Source organism: Anomaloglossus baeobatrachus, chromosome 6 (genome assembly GCF_048569485.1).
Source record: "Anomaloglossus baeobatrachus isolate aAnoBae1 chromosome 6, aAnoBae1.hap1, whole genome shotgun sequence".
Taxonomy (NCBI): Eukaryota; Metazoa; Chordata; class Amphibia; order Anura; family Aromobatidae; genus Anomaloglossus; species Anomaloglossus baeobatrachus.
The window spans coordinates 530,683,901-530,701,863 of record NC_134358.1 but is presented as its reverse complement, the minus strand read 5'-3'; positions in this window follow the sequence as shown (position 1 = coordinate 530,701,863).

Genomic DNA, 17,963 nt, shown 5'->3' with positions numbered 1-17,963 from the left:
CGCCCCAGGGACTTCACTCCACCTTCAGGGACACCACAGGGTCTCCACTTTGGTAACTCTGGCGACAGGTATGTTAGTTTTATGTATGTAGGAGTTGTGACACCACTCACGGTTTGCGGTCAGGGTTATGGGTGACCGCAACTGCAGATTTAACGAGCGTCTGGGGCTGATGGAGTCTGCAGTCTCATGGTGGGGCCTCCCGTGAGTGAGGCTGGCCCCAGGGGCTCATGTGTGTGGAACAACAGGTCTCAGAATAACTCAGTCTGAGTCCAAGATGTTTTCAACTTGTTTTACTCACTTTTAGATGTTATTGTGAGGTAACCCGGGCGATGCTGAGATAAACCAGGTGGAACCAGGAACTCCATCAGGCCGATCAGAGGGTAACCATTAACTCGCCTTCCTAGCACTTCTTTGTTCGGATAACCCCTGACTTGAAGTACGTGGGATCTATCCAGGGAAGTCGCTGCTGCCTTTTCCCCTCTTTTTGGCCCGTTTGCCGGCAGCGTGGACCAGGTGAGATGGCTTCTGGCTCTCTCTCCTTATGGGTCCCCCTGTTGCTGCTGAAGCTCGGACTCTAGATGGTTGATGAGGTACCTCCAGTCCCCTCACCTGCAGGTTTAGCAGATCAATAAATGGATATCTACTCTAGGGACCTGTTCCCTGTGCGTGCCTAGTCACCAGCAGTCCCCGTACTCGACTGCCTCTCTTCAGGTGTCTTTCAGACTGACTCTCTGGTAACCGTTCTCCCCCGCTAACAGCTACTTCACATGCAGGGTCTGACTAGAGTGTGTGCGTCTCCTTTTCAACTGCCGCACTCCACCCCCAGACTGGCTTGCTACTCCTACCTTCCTGACAGCATCTGCAACTTAGCTTCCAGCCCCTCCACTACACCCCTTGACAGGAATTGAAGGCCAGACCCCTCCAGGGACTGCCCAAGGATCCCATCTAATGGTGTGGGAGACCTGGTTGCTATGTGTCTGTGCATACACACCTCATTCTGGCCTTTGGAATTACCTGGAAGCACTGTCCCAGCGTGGGTGCAGTACTCAGTGGTGCCTGACCAGGTCAGGGGCGCCATAGTAGCAGTTGCCTATGGAAGTGCTGGTGTGGCGCCCCTGACCTGGTCAGTCACCACTGGGTACTGCACCCATGCTGGGTCAGTACCTTCAGGTAATCCAAAGGCTGAGATAGGGTGTGTACGCACAGACACATAGCAACCAGGTTTCACACACACCTTAGAGGGGACCCTTAGGCAGACCCAAGAGGGGGTGTGGCCTCCACATCTCAGCTAGTGGTGTGGTAGAGAAGCTGGAAGCTAGGCTGCGGTGGCAGTGAGAAAAGAGCTGGAGGGAGCCAGTCTGAAGTGGAGAGCGGGCACGCAGACACGCTAGTCAGACCGTGCATGGGTAGTGGCTGTTGGCAGGGAAGAACGGTTACCAGTAGTTGGACAGAAATACGCTGAAGGAGCCAGTTGGTCAGAAAGACACTGAAGAAGTCAGCTGGTCGTGTAAGGAGACTCCTGGTAGCTAGGCACGCAGGGGAAACAGGTTCCCGAAGTAGGCTAAAGTTTAACTACCTACTAAACCTGCCGATGTGGGGACCACAAGCCCCACACCAACCAAAACAGAGTCCGAGCATCAGCAGCAACGAGGGGGCCCGTAAGGAGGATCGAGCCTGGAGCCATCTTCCTTGGTCCACGCTGCCAGCAAACGGGCCAAAAAGGGGAGAAAAGGCAGTAGCGACTTCCCTGGATGAGTCCCACGGTACTTCAAGTCAGGGGCTATCTGAAACAAGAAGTGCTAGGAAGGCGAGCTTACAGTCACCCTTATGCCAGCCTGAAGGATACCTGGTTTCACCTGGTTCATCTCAGCATCGCCCGAGTTACTTCACAACAATACCAACAGCAGTGAGTAAACAAGTTGAAAGACACTTTGGACTGAGACTGAGTTATTCTGTGACCTGTTGTTCTACACACATACACCTGTACACCCGAGCCCCTGGGGTCAGCCCCAGACGCTCGTTAAACTGCAGTGGCGGTCACCTACAACCCTGACCGCAAACCAAGAGTGGCGTCACGACTCAGATGTAAATAACCAGACATACCTGTTGCCAGCGGTAATCAAGTGGAGCCACCCTGCAACGTCCCTGGAGGTGGAGCGGTGTCCCTGAGGCGACCGCTGCAGCGGTGGGCGACACACTGGCAGTAACGTGACGACACAGAGGGAGCACTTCAAGTTCTTTACTCACTGGAAGCGCACTGCCATTGGAGCACCGAGCTATGCTGTGATGGGCTCCAGCCGATCCCTGATACTTCGGATGTCGAGGCCGGTGATTCCTTCTGTGTGTCTCCTTTCAACGGTTTACCTCCACCCCCAGCTCCTGGACCATGGAACGGGTCACGGGTGCCTTCTGCACTCCCCGCAAACCCTGGGATGCCCCTTTTTTCCTAACAACCCGGGTCGAGCCTCCAGCTCCTGACCACGGGACCCAAATTGTCCCTGTCTTTCCTTGCTTATCTCCTCCTGAGTGGGACCTGGCGCTTGATGCACCTAGAGCTGACTGACTGAGTGTGATGGCTCCTAACTACCCCTGTTGGTGCCCCGCCTCCCGTGTTCCTGAACTAGTGGGCAAGAGGTCCCATACCTTATGATGGCCACCCCAGCACCTACTCTAGCCCAGTCTCAGTGGAAGAGCTCCCATGTTATGTGTTGGTTGATTGTGTTGTTGGTTGTTTGCTGGCGGCGACCTCCTCTGTATCCGAGATGAATACCACACCTCAGGTGAGGTGCAGTACCCTGTGGCGCCTGAAGCTGCAGGGTCGCCACATTTGTATCCAACTTTTTGTTCCCCCATCTGTCTTTCCTTTACCTCCGTGTTTATTACTTTAGTGGCGAGCCTAGTGTACTTCTTGGCTTACTCACTAGACAGGATGAGTTTAGGGCCAACTGAGGTACCCAAAAAGAACCTGCATAGGGATGTTAAGGAGCTCAGGAGTCAGCTTGAGGTGAGTTCATGAGGTGCCCCCTTATACCTCTCTCTAGCGGCAGGACCTCCATTGTATCATGACACCGGTGTTTCCCCCTTTTTTGTGGTGTTTTTTGGTAGTGAGTCATACGTCCTTTGCTCTGATCACGTGTGTCACGCATTATATACGGACATATTCTACTCCATGCGTGACACCTACAGAGCTGACAGCTAAGGGTGCATTCACATTCTGCAGATTTATTCCAAACATTTGAGATTCTTTGATTAATCTGCGAACCTTGACTGAATGCATGTGATTAGCCAAAGACAAGCGCATTCACGTAAATGGAAAGGATTTTAAGTTACAGAAGTTTCTGATGCAAATCTGCCTCTTATGATTTTACCTTTACCGCTGAAGCACTGGGCGATTTTTTTTCATTTTTGAACTTTTGTTTTTTTTTCCTCTCCTTACAAAAGCCATAACTTTTTTACATTTCTCTTAACAAAGCGATATAAGGGATTGTTTTTCTGTTGCATAAGTTATAATTTTGAAGGACATCATTCATGTTCTGAAAAATGGGAAAAAATCCATGTGGGAGGAAATGATAAGAAAGGCAATTTCACCATTTGGGTTTTGTTTTTACGGCATTCTTTCTATGTATAATTGCAGTATTATTGTATAATTACAGTGACACCACACTTGCATAGTTTTTTTTCCTTTTGCAAACTGACAGCTCAAATGATACTAATTTCATGCACATATGATGTTTTAAACGGTTTTCATAGTAGTTTCTTAGGGAAGTATTCTGACATTGTGAGTTCTAAATGTTATTTACCATTAAAGGGAACCTGTCACCACTTTTTTGGCCTATAAGATGCGGCCACCACCACCGAGCTCTTACAGTGCTGGCCAAAAGTATTGGCACCCCTGCAATTCTGTCAGATAATACTCAGTTTCTTCTTGAAAATGATTACAATCACAAATTCTTTGTTTGTTCTGCCTTCGTCCACGTGTGAGCTGTGTGGACTCCGGCATACAGCTAACCTTCATCCACTGTTTCAATAAACAGACTGTGTTGCCTTTAAGTCTTTATTTATTAAATGATGATGGATAGGTGGATGATCATAAGAAATGGATGATTAATTGGTAAAAACTATAACAAAAGATACAAATCCAAATCAGTACAGGCAAATCACAAATAACAGAATGACATACATAGTAGTACTGGTATTTACAGAATCTGCATAACATAGAGAGCAATGCATATGACTGAATACAACATTTACACTGCTGATGCTGCCCTACACCTGCTCTGCATGTATCACGGCCTATGTAATCTGAGTAGAGCCACTGTTACTTCACAGTGCCTACATAACAACTGTACACATATTCTAACATAAATATGTAGTTTAGTACAATGATTCCTACCGGGATCCACTAGTCAGGAGGAACGATTGAAGAAAAGGAACTGGAGCCAGCTATAGCACCTCTGAATCCTATGGAGGCACCAAGACATCTGCGTCTCCAACTCAGGAAGGGAAGGGAAAAGGGCAGTCCAAGGAAGTATCTTTTCCTTAAAGCAACAGGCTCCAACCCACAGAAATACTGTGGAGATGTATGAGGAAAACACTTAAAACATAAGAAAGCCAACAGTGACCTCTTGTGGGCAACAAACGATATTACCCTTATCCTATTTAATGAATAGAAGACAGAACACTCCCCGCTTGGCGTTAACCAATGCCACTATTGGACTCCTGACCTCTACCTTGCATACTCTCCCGTCCTTGCTGGGAAAGGGTTTGGTGACCAGGCCGAGTGGCCACTCATTTCGGTGTGATTGACTGTCCTTTACAAGTACCACATCGCCAAGTCTGATGTTTGGATGGTCTTTCTGTCATTTTGTTCTGGTTTGCAGAATGGAGAGATATTGTTTCCTCCATCTGTCCCAAAAGGCATTGGACACGTTTTGTACTTGCCTCCATTGTCTTCTGTAGAGGTCTTTCTCGGTGAATTCTCCAGGTGGAGCTCCTGGGACACAGGTTTTCTCTGTAAGTAACATGGCAGGAGTAAGAACTGTTGAGTCTCCAGAATCTCCAGAAAGAGCTGTCAATGGCCTAGCATTCATGATAGCTGTAACTTCGGCCAAGAACGTAGTCAAGCTTTCGTGGGTAAGTCTGGTGTTTGCTTGCAAGAGGATAGAATCTAGAATCTTGCGTGCAATTCCTATCATACTTTCCCAGGTGCCTCCCATGTGCGAAGAGTGTGGCGGGTTGAAGGTCCAGGTGCATCCTTGCTCACCTAGGTACCTCTCTACATTTGTAATGTCTAGATTGGAAGGGATTTGGAGTTCTCTTGCTGCTCCAATAAAGTTCGTGCCTCTATCAGAACGAATGTGCTTCACAAAGCCTCTGATAGCGATGAAGCGTCGAAGTGCATTTATGAAACTTGAAGTGTCCATAGATTCTATTACTTCGATATGAACAGCTCTGACAGACAAACAGGTGAATAGAACTGCCCAACACTTTGCTTCGGCATGGACCTTCCTAGTGCGTCTTGTAGCTACGGACCAGGGGCCGAACACATCCAGTACAACGTTGGTGAAGGGGGGTTCAGTACTGAGCCTGTCAGGTGGAAGATTGGCCATCTTCTGGTTTTGAAACACGCCACGAAGTTTGCGACACGTAACGCAGTTGAAGATGAGTTTGCTCGCGCTTCTCTTCGCTCCGACTATCCATAGTCCAGCCGCTCGTAGACTCCCTTCGGTAAACAAACGACCTTGATGTCTCACCAAGATGTGATGATGTTGAATGAGCAAGGTTGTGACGTGATGACGTCCGGGAATTATTACCGTGTGTTTCTCTGAGACTTCTACCTTAGCTTCTTGAATGCGGCCACCTATTTTCAGCAGCCCATCTTTGTCAATGAACGGGTCGAGTTTCCTCAACGCACTGTCTCTAGGAATGGGTAGTCCTTTGTCGAGATTGCCTATTTCCTTGTTGTAGGCTTCATTTTGTACAACATGGAGTATTGTAATCTTGGCTTTCTCTAGGTTGGGAGCAGTAAACGCATGCTTGCAGTGATGCCAACCTTTACTGCATCTCTGATTTGTTGGTAGTTCGGACTTGTAAAACTGAGTCACGTGTAGTAAAAAGGCGATGGCCCTAACAAGTGAGTTCCAGGTTGAGAATCTACTGAACCGATGAGATCCGAGGTGACATCCTGAAACCACTGTATGAAGAGCTGACACTTGAGGACGAAGGTCGTCGTCGACATCTGGATCCACCAGTTCGAATGTATCGGGCCTGCTGATGTAGGATGTTGTCTGGTACAGGAAGGCAGGGCCTGTGAACCATGTAGTGTCCTTAAGGTGACTTGGTGCAACGGATCTAGTCGCATGGTCGGCGGGATTGTGATGAGTAGATACGTAATGCCACTGATCAGGGCAAGTTGATCTTCTTATTCTCAACACCCGATTGCTGACGTAGACGTAGAAGCGTCGTGTTTCGTTGCAGATGTATCCTAGTACCACCTTGCTGTCAGTGTAGAACTCTGCATCTTTGATCTTCTGATTCATTCCATCTGAGACAAGTTCAGCCAGCTCAACTGCAAGGACGGCAGCACAGAGTTCCAGTCTAGGTATCGTGTGTTCACGGAGTGGCGCCAGTTTTGTCCGACTCATGACGAACCCAATATGGATCTGTTCATTCACATCGGTGGTTTTAAGGTATACTACTGCTGCGATTGCTTTGACTGATGCATCGCAGAAGATACAGAGTCTTTGAGATTTGACTTCTGTGGATGGCACAGGAGCGTATGGTCGGTTCACATGAAGATCGGTCAAGGCCTCGAGAGACTTCCTCCACTCTGCCCACAGGTCTGCCTTTTCTGCAGGAAGTGTATCATCCCAATCAGATGTCTCTTGGGTGAAGTCTCTTAGCATCATTTTACCTTGGACGGTAACTGGAGCTACGAATCCCAGAGGATCGTACAAACTATTCACAAAGGAAAGGACACCTCTACGTGTGAAGGATTTTTCTTCTTTGTTGATCTGAAAGGTGAAGGTATCTGTCTTCAAGTCCCAAAGTAGTCCTAGGCTCCGTTGCATGGGAAGAGAGTCGATGCTCAGGTCTATGCCCTTCAGATCACTGGAATAGTCTTGAGAGGGAAAGACTTCCATCAGTTCTCGGCTGTTGGATGCAATCTTATGCAACCTTAAGTTGGACTGAGCGAGCATTTCTTGAGCTCTTTTTAGAAGACTGATTGCTGCCTCATTTGTGGGTGTGGATTTTAAGCAGTCGTCTACGTAGAAATCCTTTTCCACAAAGGATCTGACATCCGACCCGTACTTCTCTTCACCTTCTTTGGCGGAATTCCTGAGACTGTAGAGAGCCACTGCGGGGGAAGGACTATTCCCGAAGATGTGGACCCTCATCCGGTACTCTATGATGTCTTTATCTGGGTCGTTGTCACGGTACCAGAAGAACCTCAGGTAGTTTCTGTGTTCCTTTTTGACGAGAAAGCAGTGAAACATCTGTTGGATGTCAGCCATAAATGCCACCGTATCTCTGCGGAAACAGAGTAGAACTTCTAGGAGTCTGTTGTTGAGTTCTGGGCCAGATAGTAGGACATCATTCAACGAGACGTCTTTGCACTTGGCACTTGAGTCGAACACCACTCTTATTTGGCCTGGCTTTTTAGGATGGTACACTCCGAAGATGGGTAAGTACCAGTGTTCCTCAGAGTCTCGTAGTGTAGGTGCGATCTCTGCATGGTTATTTCGGAATATCTTCTCCATGAAGGTAAAGAAATGTTCTCTCATCTCGGGAGACTTCTTGAGCTTGTGTCTGAGGGAGACAAATCGACTGTAGACCTGTTCCCTGTTGTTGGGTAGGCGTTGTCTCCGTGGTCGGAATGGTAAGGGTGCCACCCAGCTGTTCGACTTGTCTTTGGTTATTTCTTGGTCCATGATGTCCAAGAACATCCTGTCTTCTATGGACATTGCTGTTTTGTTGTCCTCTTTGGTCCTGTGGAAGACTGTACAGCCTATGTGGTCTTGTTCGCCCTCACAAGCGTGGTCTTCGTTGGAAGGAACTGCGAAAAGACATGGCAGAGGAGTACTGCTTGGTAATTCCTTTACCAACAGACTGTTGTGACATGGTCGGAAGAAAGACGGACGTCCATTTTCTAGTGTGTTGGTGAGCATACTGTTGACTGAGGCTGGCTTGTGTGCTCCTCCTAGACAGACATCTCCTACTATGACCCATCCTAGGTCAAGTCTCTGCGCATATGGAGCGTTCTGGAAGCCGTTAATGGACTCTCTAGCCTTATGCACGCGTAGCATGTCTCTTCCAAGGAGTAAGGCTATTGGAGCTTCTGAGTCCAGTTCTGGAATCAGGTGAGCTATACGCTTCAGATGGGGGTGATGAGCTGCTACCTCTGGTGAAGGTATCTCGGACCTGTTGTCAGGAATCTGGTTGCACTCCAGTATGGTAGGTAATGATAGGCAGGTCTGACCATCTATGTATTCCACCTTGTATCCGCTTGCCTTCCTCCCCGCCGTCTCAACGGTACCTGAACATGTCTTCAAGGAGTAGGGAGAACCGGGGCCTGCAATATTGAAACTGCTGAAGAAGATGGACTTGGCAAGAGACCTGTTGCTCTGGTCGTCCAAGATCGCATAGATCTTAATTGCTTTGTCCCTGCGGCCTGCTGGGTAGACTCTGACAAGGCAGATTTTCGAACAGGACCTTCCTCCTGTGAGTCCTTTACAGATCTCCGTACATTGAGAGGTAACCACCGTGGTGTCTTCATCAGTGTTCTTCTGTTTTCCATCGTGTTCTTCTGCTTGCGGCAACACTCGTGTAGGTGGTCCAGGGTGAAAGGCTGTATTGTGATCCGTGCTGTCACATTCTGCACATTTCACGCTAGCTTCGCAGTTCCTGGCCATGTGCGATGTTGCAGCACAGCATTTGAAGCAGATGTTGTGTTCCTTGAGGAAGCCTTTGCGATCCTCTAGAGACTTCTCCCTGAAGGCTCTGCATTTTAGTAGAGGATGTGGTTTCCGATATAGAGGACACTGTTTACTGATATCCTGGGGTTTGTTCTCTTCTGGAGGATGCTTACTCTCTTTGTGAGCAGGACCTGAGGAGACAATGTTAGTTTTGTGGACTGCCACGGGTGCCCTACTGGGTTTGACACCGGGGACGGTGGTACATGACAGAGTAAAATCAAAACTAGGGTCATTTCTGATTTTAGCTTGCTGAGCTACAAAACCTACAAATACAGCAAAGGGCGGGAATGGCGCGTTATGTGTTTGCTTATACCGTGAACCGTGTGAGACCCACTTTTCTTGTAGATTGTAAGGAAGTTTTTGCACTATCGGATTGACACCCCTAGCGGTATCCAAGAATGCCAATCCGGGCAAATCTCCTTCCTCTTGGGCAACCTGTAACTCTACTAACAGATCACTTAGCTCTCTTAGCTTTTGAAAGCCTTTGGGTCCTATCTTAGGGAAGTCATCAATTCTTTTAAACAAAGCATTTTCAATAACTTCTATGGACCCATAGCATTCATCAAGTCTCTTCCACGCCAAGTGTAGACCTTTGGGTGGGTTTTTAATGTTAATGTCTCTTAGTCTTTTGGCTTGTTCTACCGATTCACTACCAAGCCATTTTACCAGGAGATCTAACTCCTCACTACAAGAAAGGTCCAAACCTCTTATGGTGTTCTGGAACGAGGCTCGCCACGACCTATAATTCTCGGCACGATCATCGAACTTTACAAGTCCTTTTGTGACCAGATCTCGACGAGCAAAGAACTTTGCAAAGTCCATGGTGGCTTGGTCAGTGCTGGTGCGAGACGGTGTGTGGTTGTGTCTATTGTGTGGTGTATCACCATACCTGTAGGGTGTTTCCGCCTTCGGAAAGTCAGCATAGTACCTCCCCGGAGAGGAAGGTGTCTCTTTGTGGTAAGATGGTGGTTGTACCTTCCGCTCTGTGGAATAGTAGTTTTGGTGAACCTCCTCGTGCTGTACACTCTCTTGCTTGAAGCAGTGTAATTCGAGGTTGGATGGCGGGCCGTCTGCGTAGTCTGTTCGGTGAAGCACATCTGAGCTGTCATCTATCCTGGAGTATTGGTAGATGTATTCTGCGACGCGCTGTGCTGGATCCTGCTGGTTTAGGTCTGGCCCAAGAACATCGCTACGTCTTCCTTCGGGTTGCTCTGCCGCTTCCAGGAACTCTGCCTTGGCTATTGCGGCCGCTGTCTCCTTTTCTACGGCAAGTCTTTCTAAAGTCAGTTGCAGACGTCCACTCTCTGCTTCTTGTTCTGATTGCAGACGTGCACTCTCTGTCTGCTTTAGTTTGAGTTGCATTTCCTGTTCAGCGAAGGAGGACCTCACTTTAGCTGCTTCGGCCTCAGCGCGGGCGACGGCAGAAAGCTCCCTAATTGAGGACTTAGTAGAGCTTGCCCGTGACCTTGTCTTCAGGGAAGACGCTCGGCTGACAGACATTGTGCACTTGGCTGCAGACTACTTTAGCGGGAAACAGAGTCTATTTGCGGACGGCCTTCCGCGTGGTGGAGAGTGGAATGGTGGTTTCTGGCGTACTGCGGTCTAGTCACTGCGGCTGTATGGTGGCTGCTGCGACATCCATATGCGGTACAGCGTGGATGTTAGCGGTCCCGTACTACAGCCTGCGACCGGCTATCTTTACTGGAGCTGGACTGCGCTCTTGTTCTATGTAGCTATATGGCGGCTGCTGTAATACCCGTGTGCCGTGTAGCGTGGGTGTTAGCTGTCCCGTACAGTTCGTACAATCGCTGCCTGCGACCAGCAGCCCGTTTTTACTGTTCTGCCTTCGTCCACGTGTGAGCTGTGTGGACTCCGGCATACAGCTAACCTTCATCCACTGTTTCAATAAACAGACTGTGTTGCCTTTAAGTCTTTATTTATTAAATGATGATGGATAGGTGGATGATCATAAGAAATGGATGATTAATTGGTAAAAACTATAACAAAAGATACAAATCCATATCAGTACAGGCATATCACAAATAACAGAATGACATACATAGTAGTACTGGTATTTACAGAATCTGCATAACATAGAGAGCAATGCATATGACTGAATACAACATTTACACTGCTGATGCTGCCCTACACCTGCTCTGCATGTATCACGGCCTATGTAATCTGAGTAGCGCCACTGTTACTTCACAGTGCCTACATAACAACTGTACACATATTCTAACATAAATATGTAGTTTAGTACAATGATTCCTACCGGGATCCACTAGTCAGGAGGAACGATTGAAGAAAAGGAACTGGAGCCAGCTATAGCACCTCTGAATCCTATGGAGGCACCAAGACATCTGCGTCTCCAACTCAGTAAGGGAAGGGAAAAGGGGCAGTCCAAGGAAGTATCTTTTCCTTAAAGCAACAGGCTCCAACCCACAGAAATACTGTGGAGATGTATGAGGAAAACACTTAAAACATAAGAAAGCCAACAGTGACCTCTTGTGGGCAACAAATGATATTACCCTTATCCTATTTAATGAATAGAAGACAGAACATTGTTACTATTATCTTCATTTAATTTGTCTTCAATGAAAAAAAATAAAAAAAATTGTCATAAAGCCAAATTGGATATAATTCCACACCAAACATGAAAAAGGGGGTGGACAAAAGTATTGGCACTGTTTGAAAACTCATGTGATGCTTCTCTAATTTGTGTAATTAACAGCCCCTGTAACTTACCTGTGGCACCTAACAGGTGTTGGCAATAACTAAATCCCACTTGCAGCCAGGTGACATGGATTAAAGTTGACTCAACCTCTGTCCTGTGTCCTTGTGTGTACCACATTGAGCATGGAGAAAAGAAAGAAGACCAAAGAACTGTCTGAGGACTTGAGAATCCAAATTGTGAGGAAGCATGAGCAATCTCAAGGCTACAAGTCCATCTCCAAAGACCTGAAAATTCCTGTGTCTACGGTGCGCAGTGTCATCAAGAAGTGTAAAGCCCATGGCACTGTGGCTAACCTCCCTAGATGTGGAAGGAAAAGAAAAATTGACGAGAGATTTCAACGCAAGATTGTGCGGATGGTGGATAAAGAACCTCGACTAACATCCAAACAAGTTCAAGCTGCCTGCAGTCCGAGAGTACAACAGTGTCAACCCGTACTATCCGTCGGCGTCTGAATGAAAACAGACTGTATGGTAGGATACCCAGGAAGACCCCACTTCTTACCCCGAGACATAAAAAAGCCAGGCTGGAGTTTGCCAAAACTTACCTGAGAGCCTAAAACGTTTTGGAAGAATGTTCTCTGGTCAGATGAGACAAAAGTAGAGCTTTTTGGGAAAAGCCATCAGCATAGAGTTTACAGGAAAAAAAAAGAGGCATTCAAAGAAAAGAACACAGTCCCTACAGTCAAACATGGCGGAGGTTCCCTGATGTTTTGGGGTTGCTTTGCTGCCTCTGGCACTGGACTGCTTGACCGTGTGCATGGCATTATGAAGTCTGAAGACTACCAACAAATTTTGCAGCATAATGTAGGGCCCAGTGTGAGAAAGATGGGTCTCCCTCAGAGGTCATGGGTCTTACAGCAGGACAATGACCCAAAACACACTTCAGAAAGTACTAGAAAATGGTTTGAGAGAAAGCACTGGAGACTACTAAAGTGGCCAGTAATGAGTCCAGACCTGAATCCCATAGAACACCTGTGGAGAGATCTCAGAATGGCAGTTTGGAGAAGGCGCCCTTCACACCTCAGGGACCTGGAGCAGTTTGCCAAAGAAGAATGGTCTAAAATTCCAGCAGAGCATTGTAAGGAACTCATTGATGGTTACCGGAAGCGGTTGTTCACAGTTATTTTGGCTAAAGGTTGTGCAACCAAGTATTAGGCTAAGGGTGCCAATACTTTTGTCTGGCCCATTTTTGGAGTTTTGTGTGAAATGATCAATGATTTGATTTTTGTTTCATTCTCTTTTGTATTTTTTCATTGCAAGCAAAATAAATGAAGATAATACCAAAGAATTTGTGATTGCAATCATTTTCAAGAAGAAACTGAGTATTATCTGACAGAATTGCAGGGGTGCCAATACTTTTAGCCAGCAATGTATATACAGCATTCTAACATTTATAACATAAAAAACACTTTATAATACTTACCCAACGGTCGCGTGGTAGGCCTTATGGGCATCTCTGTTGTCCGGCGCCACCTCTTTTGGCCATCTTCGTCCTACTTCTTATCTAGCCGCGGTGCATCACACGTCCGACGTCATCCACTCGCCGGCATTCCGGTCCTGTGCAGGGCAGATCAAAGTATTGTAGTGCGCCTGCGCAGGACCGGCGAGTGTGTATTACGTAGCAGCGTCATGCACCAAGGCTTCAGAAAGAGGACGAAGATGACCGAAAGAGGCGGCGCCGGCACCGGACAACGGAGATGCCCATATGGCCCACCGTGCGACCGTTAGGTAAGTATTATAAAGTGTTTTTTATGTTATATCCCCGGCCTGGGCTCTTATATACAGCATATTAGAATGCTGTATATAAGAGCCCGGTGGTGGTGGACGTAGCTTATAGCCAAAAAAGTGGTGACAAGTTCCTTTTAAAGAAATTTTAAAAAATAAACAGGTTTTATTTTGACCTCATTGATCTGAAGGTCGGCAGAGTTAAATATCGTAGTTTAATGCCACAATTCTTCATCTAGTAAACTAATGTGTCGCCCTGGGCCAGCCAGGGGACACAGATAACAACACCACTACACCCCACACTCCAGGTAGGCACACCTGCTAACCAGAAATCCTTGTTGCCTCCCTCCAGGAGTCTGTGATGCACACCAGGGGGTGGGCCAGGCGGTTGGCTCCGCCCACCAAGGAGCTCACAACTCTGGAGGCAGGAAGTAAACCAGGCAGATAGCTCAGGGAGGAGCAAGAGTCCAGTCAGGGACATGAACGAGTGAAGAGCAGATTAGCCCAGGCAGGGCTTGAGTAAAGAAGCAGCTTAGCCCAGGCAGGGGCTAGAGTAAACAACAAGAAGTGAAAGTGAAGGAAAGGAAAGTGGAACAGGAGGAAAGCAAGAAGTGGTGACAGAGCCTGAGAGCCCAGCTGTGTGTAGGGCTAGAACAGCAAGGTCAGCGACGGCGGTGACTGTCCGGAGTGGGACAGTTCGGAAGTTCCTGGAAGGACCCCGTTGGCTGTGTGCCCGGTGGTCTGGAGCAGTGTTCCGAAGGACAGTCAGCACCAGGGCAGGGGCCTCTCGGACCCCGGCAAGGCTAGGAGTCGCCCAATTTGCCGAATCCGTCAGCAAAGGGGACGCAGATCCCCCAGCAACAAAGTCCCGATTGACGGCAACAGCCCGACCATTAACGGGGAGACACCGCCACCGCCAAGGCACCAGTTTCCCCAGGGCCAGCGCCTGCGGGCAAAGTGTAGAGCTCCTCCGGCCCAGATTGCAGTCGGGGAGCGGGTAACCGGAGGGAATCCACCGATACCACCAGACCACACAGGTGCAAGGAAGAGAGAAGTCACCGTCACCTACCGGGAGTGCAGGTGCAGCCGTCTGTGGGACCGTCCTACCAGCCGTTGGTTTACCGTACAAACTGTGTCCGTGTCAGGCTGAGTGAGTACCATAGTGCCGCAAGGCACAGCGCTGCCCCCGCGTCCCTGCGCCCTCCAGGCCCTACACCTTGCATCTCTTCACCGGGCCCCGGGATCACCAACCCCTACCCACGGAGGGGCAACACAACACCTGGCTGCTCCCATCACCATCCCCGGGACCCCCACACTGAGCAGCGGTGGTGCCATCACCACAACCGTGGGTGGCGTCACGAACTATAATCCCAACAAACACCCCCTTTTCACTCACGAGCGAGGAGTGCCGCTCGAGACACCCCGGGATCCGGCCCGCAGCTCGAGCCACCAGGAGCAACTGCCGGACCCGAGCAGAAGGGGTGAGCGCGGTGTGCTGACACCCTCCTCCCCGCCCGCGACACTTACATGTTAGGAACAGATCTGGGCTGCAAACGCTGGTCTAACCTCATGCATTTTTCAAGCAGTTTGCACTATTTGTACATTACCATTTGCTATTTGGTTCCCCCTCTGTCACTGATGCTGCCCCTTTTGGGCACCGATGACAATGACTGTTCTAATATATGGAAACTGTCAACAAGCTGATGGTCATACATGTATGTCAAGTGCGTAAAGGAATGTTGCTGTGAATCTGGGGTCACAAATAGAGCTCGGTGTATTTGAGGTGAGCCTGCTGAAAAGTCAATGACTCTGATGAGCGATGACTAGAGTTAAGCGAATACCTAACTATTCGTACTCGCTATGCTCCTAATGAGTGCTGTCTAATACTCGCATATTCATTCCGATTTTCCGATTAGAGTGTGCAATGCAAGTCAATGTAAAAAAAAACTTGCAAAGCAATGAGTAACCCGAATGCCGTACTATGTGTGCGAGTAGCGAACAGTGCGGAATTCCGGTTACTCGTTACATTGCGAGTTTTTCCCCATTGACTTGCATTGCACATGCTATTCGGAACAAATATGTGAGTAGTAGACAGTATTCGTTAGGAGCATAGTGAGTACGAATAGTTAAGTACTCGCTCAACTCTAGCGATGACATCACCTGACATTAGGCCTCCCTATGCACAGTATGAGCCAGGACTGGCTGCTGCTCAAATTCTATTGAGCCTCGTTCTGAGCCTCGTTCTGAGACTCCATAGAATTTGATTCAGATATCTGAGGAATGGCGGGGAAAGTGCTGCACTATGCTTTGGGAACTTTGCTTTCTAATTAACCCTAGAACGCGCGCAACCATAGAAATCTACACTTTCACATACCTGGGGCCTTTTAGGCCTGTGTGCAAATAACATGGAGTAGCTCAAATAGAAATACTTTTCAAAGTTTATTTGAGATGTGAATATTTCAAAACATAATTATGTGCATAAAACAAAAACAAATAATTACACCGGCTAAAAACGCCCAATAGATGCATTCTATATAATTCTGTATATATATAACGATTTTTTTGTCTAAAGGTTTTTGATATAAAAGTTGTGGTGGAGGAATATTTCTTTTCAAAAACTTTCCTTTTCAACATTACTAATTACCCCAACAATTTTCACATATTTTTTCGGAAGACTGTTACTTGCAGACATTTTGTCCACAAGTAGTACAGAAACGCTCAGATTTCCTTTCCTTCTTTGCTGGACAAATATAACAGCGCTTTCTTTTTTTTTCTCTTGGCTCTGGATGTTCCTGAAAATGTATACCACATCGGATCATAGCTTCCGTAATTTGCCTTGGCAAGCATTTCGTGTTGCTTCTTTCCATTATGGTAGGCATCAAAAGTTCAAAGACAAAGTAAGACCAGATAAAGACAAAGTCTTCCCCAGCAACAGTACAGACAAAAAGACCGAGGATCACATGTAAACCAAGTACAGGCCTAAAAGGCCCCAGGTATGTGATTATGGGGTAGTCCCAAAAAAGAGTTGTTTTACCGAAATGCCTATAACATAAAAATATATCAACAACTGGAAATTACTAACAACTATATACCTGAGGAATACCTAGAGTTTCAAAATTCTAACTAAAGTAATCTTGCAGAAAATAGAAAACAAGTAACCTAGAAGGCCTGCGAGGCCCCAGGAATGCGTTCTAGGGTTAATTGTTGAACGAGAGACAGTGTTTTATTTTCATTTCTCTCTTTTTATGTCTTTCAGGGTTTAATTTGTAGACTATGTTGGAATCCCTTCACTACGGGGACCTGAATAGGTTTTTTTAAAAAAACAAAATAAAATGGTGGACCCGGGTTATTGTGGAGGAGTGTTTTTTTAAATAAACTATTTGTGTTTTTTTTCTTTTTACTTACTGGGTTAGTAATGGGTGTGTCTGATAGAGCCCTCTCCGTTACTAAACCCAGGGAATATTCAGTTTCTTAATAAGCAGGCACACGTGATCACGCAGCAGATGCTTGAAATTCAGATTTATGTTCGCATCATGAAGCAAGAAAGATTGATGGCTCGTATCTTGAAAAATTTGTAAGTTGGTGCACTCGTTAGTCAAGGTATAGTTAAAACAATGCACAGAATGTCCTGAGTTTTATCCTATCAGTGTGAACAGCAGTCTGTCTTGTATATGGAGGGTATTTTGCTATTTTTCCACTGGTCACCAATAGTCATGGACACCCTTTGAATTTGCTCCCAATATTTACTTGGATTATTTGTATTTCTTGACCCTCTCTGCATTCCATAGGCGCAAGATACAAGGTGGACTCCATCGCAGGAGTTTCTGTAATGTCTTGTAGAAAGAAGAGATCACAACCCATTGCATTACCATAGTCTCCAATATAGATTTCTTTGGTGGCAGGTCAGGGAGTATAAGAAAGTCACACATCTTCTGACTAGTAAGGAATACGATTTATAGCCCTTAACAGAGCTCCTCAGAGGAGAGGAAACAAGACAGAATCCCCCAGACTCGGTGACATGTCAGCCCCTCTCCTCACATTCTCTTACAGCCGGGGTCCCGTGATTCTCATTCCTGCCTTTTTAATGGCACATCGCTAAGTTTTAGACTTGAAACTTAGAAAGTTAGCGAAACTTCAAATCACCATGACTCACAGGAAATCAATACGACTTGTCTGCTAGAGGACAAGGATAATGGACTGCGGGGACACGAGCTGACAGTTGTCTTATTCTTCTTTTATATTTTGTAGAACTGTTTTAGTGGCATTAAAGCAATGTGCTGCACTATAGTGTGTAGTGTCATGTGCTGCACTATAGTGTGTAGTGTCATGTGCTGCACTATAGTGTGTAGTGTCATGTGCTGCACTATAGTGTGTAGTGTCATGTGCTGCACTATAGTGTGTAGTGTCATGTGCTGCACTATAGTGTGTAGTGTAATGTGCTGCACTATAGTGTGTAGTGTAATGTGCTGCACTATAGTGTGTATTGTAATGTGCTGCACTATAGTGTGTAGTGTAATGTGCTGCACTATA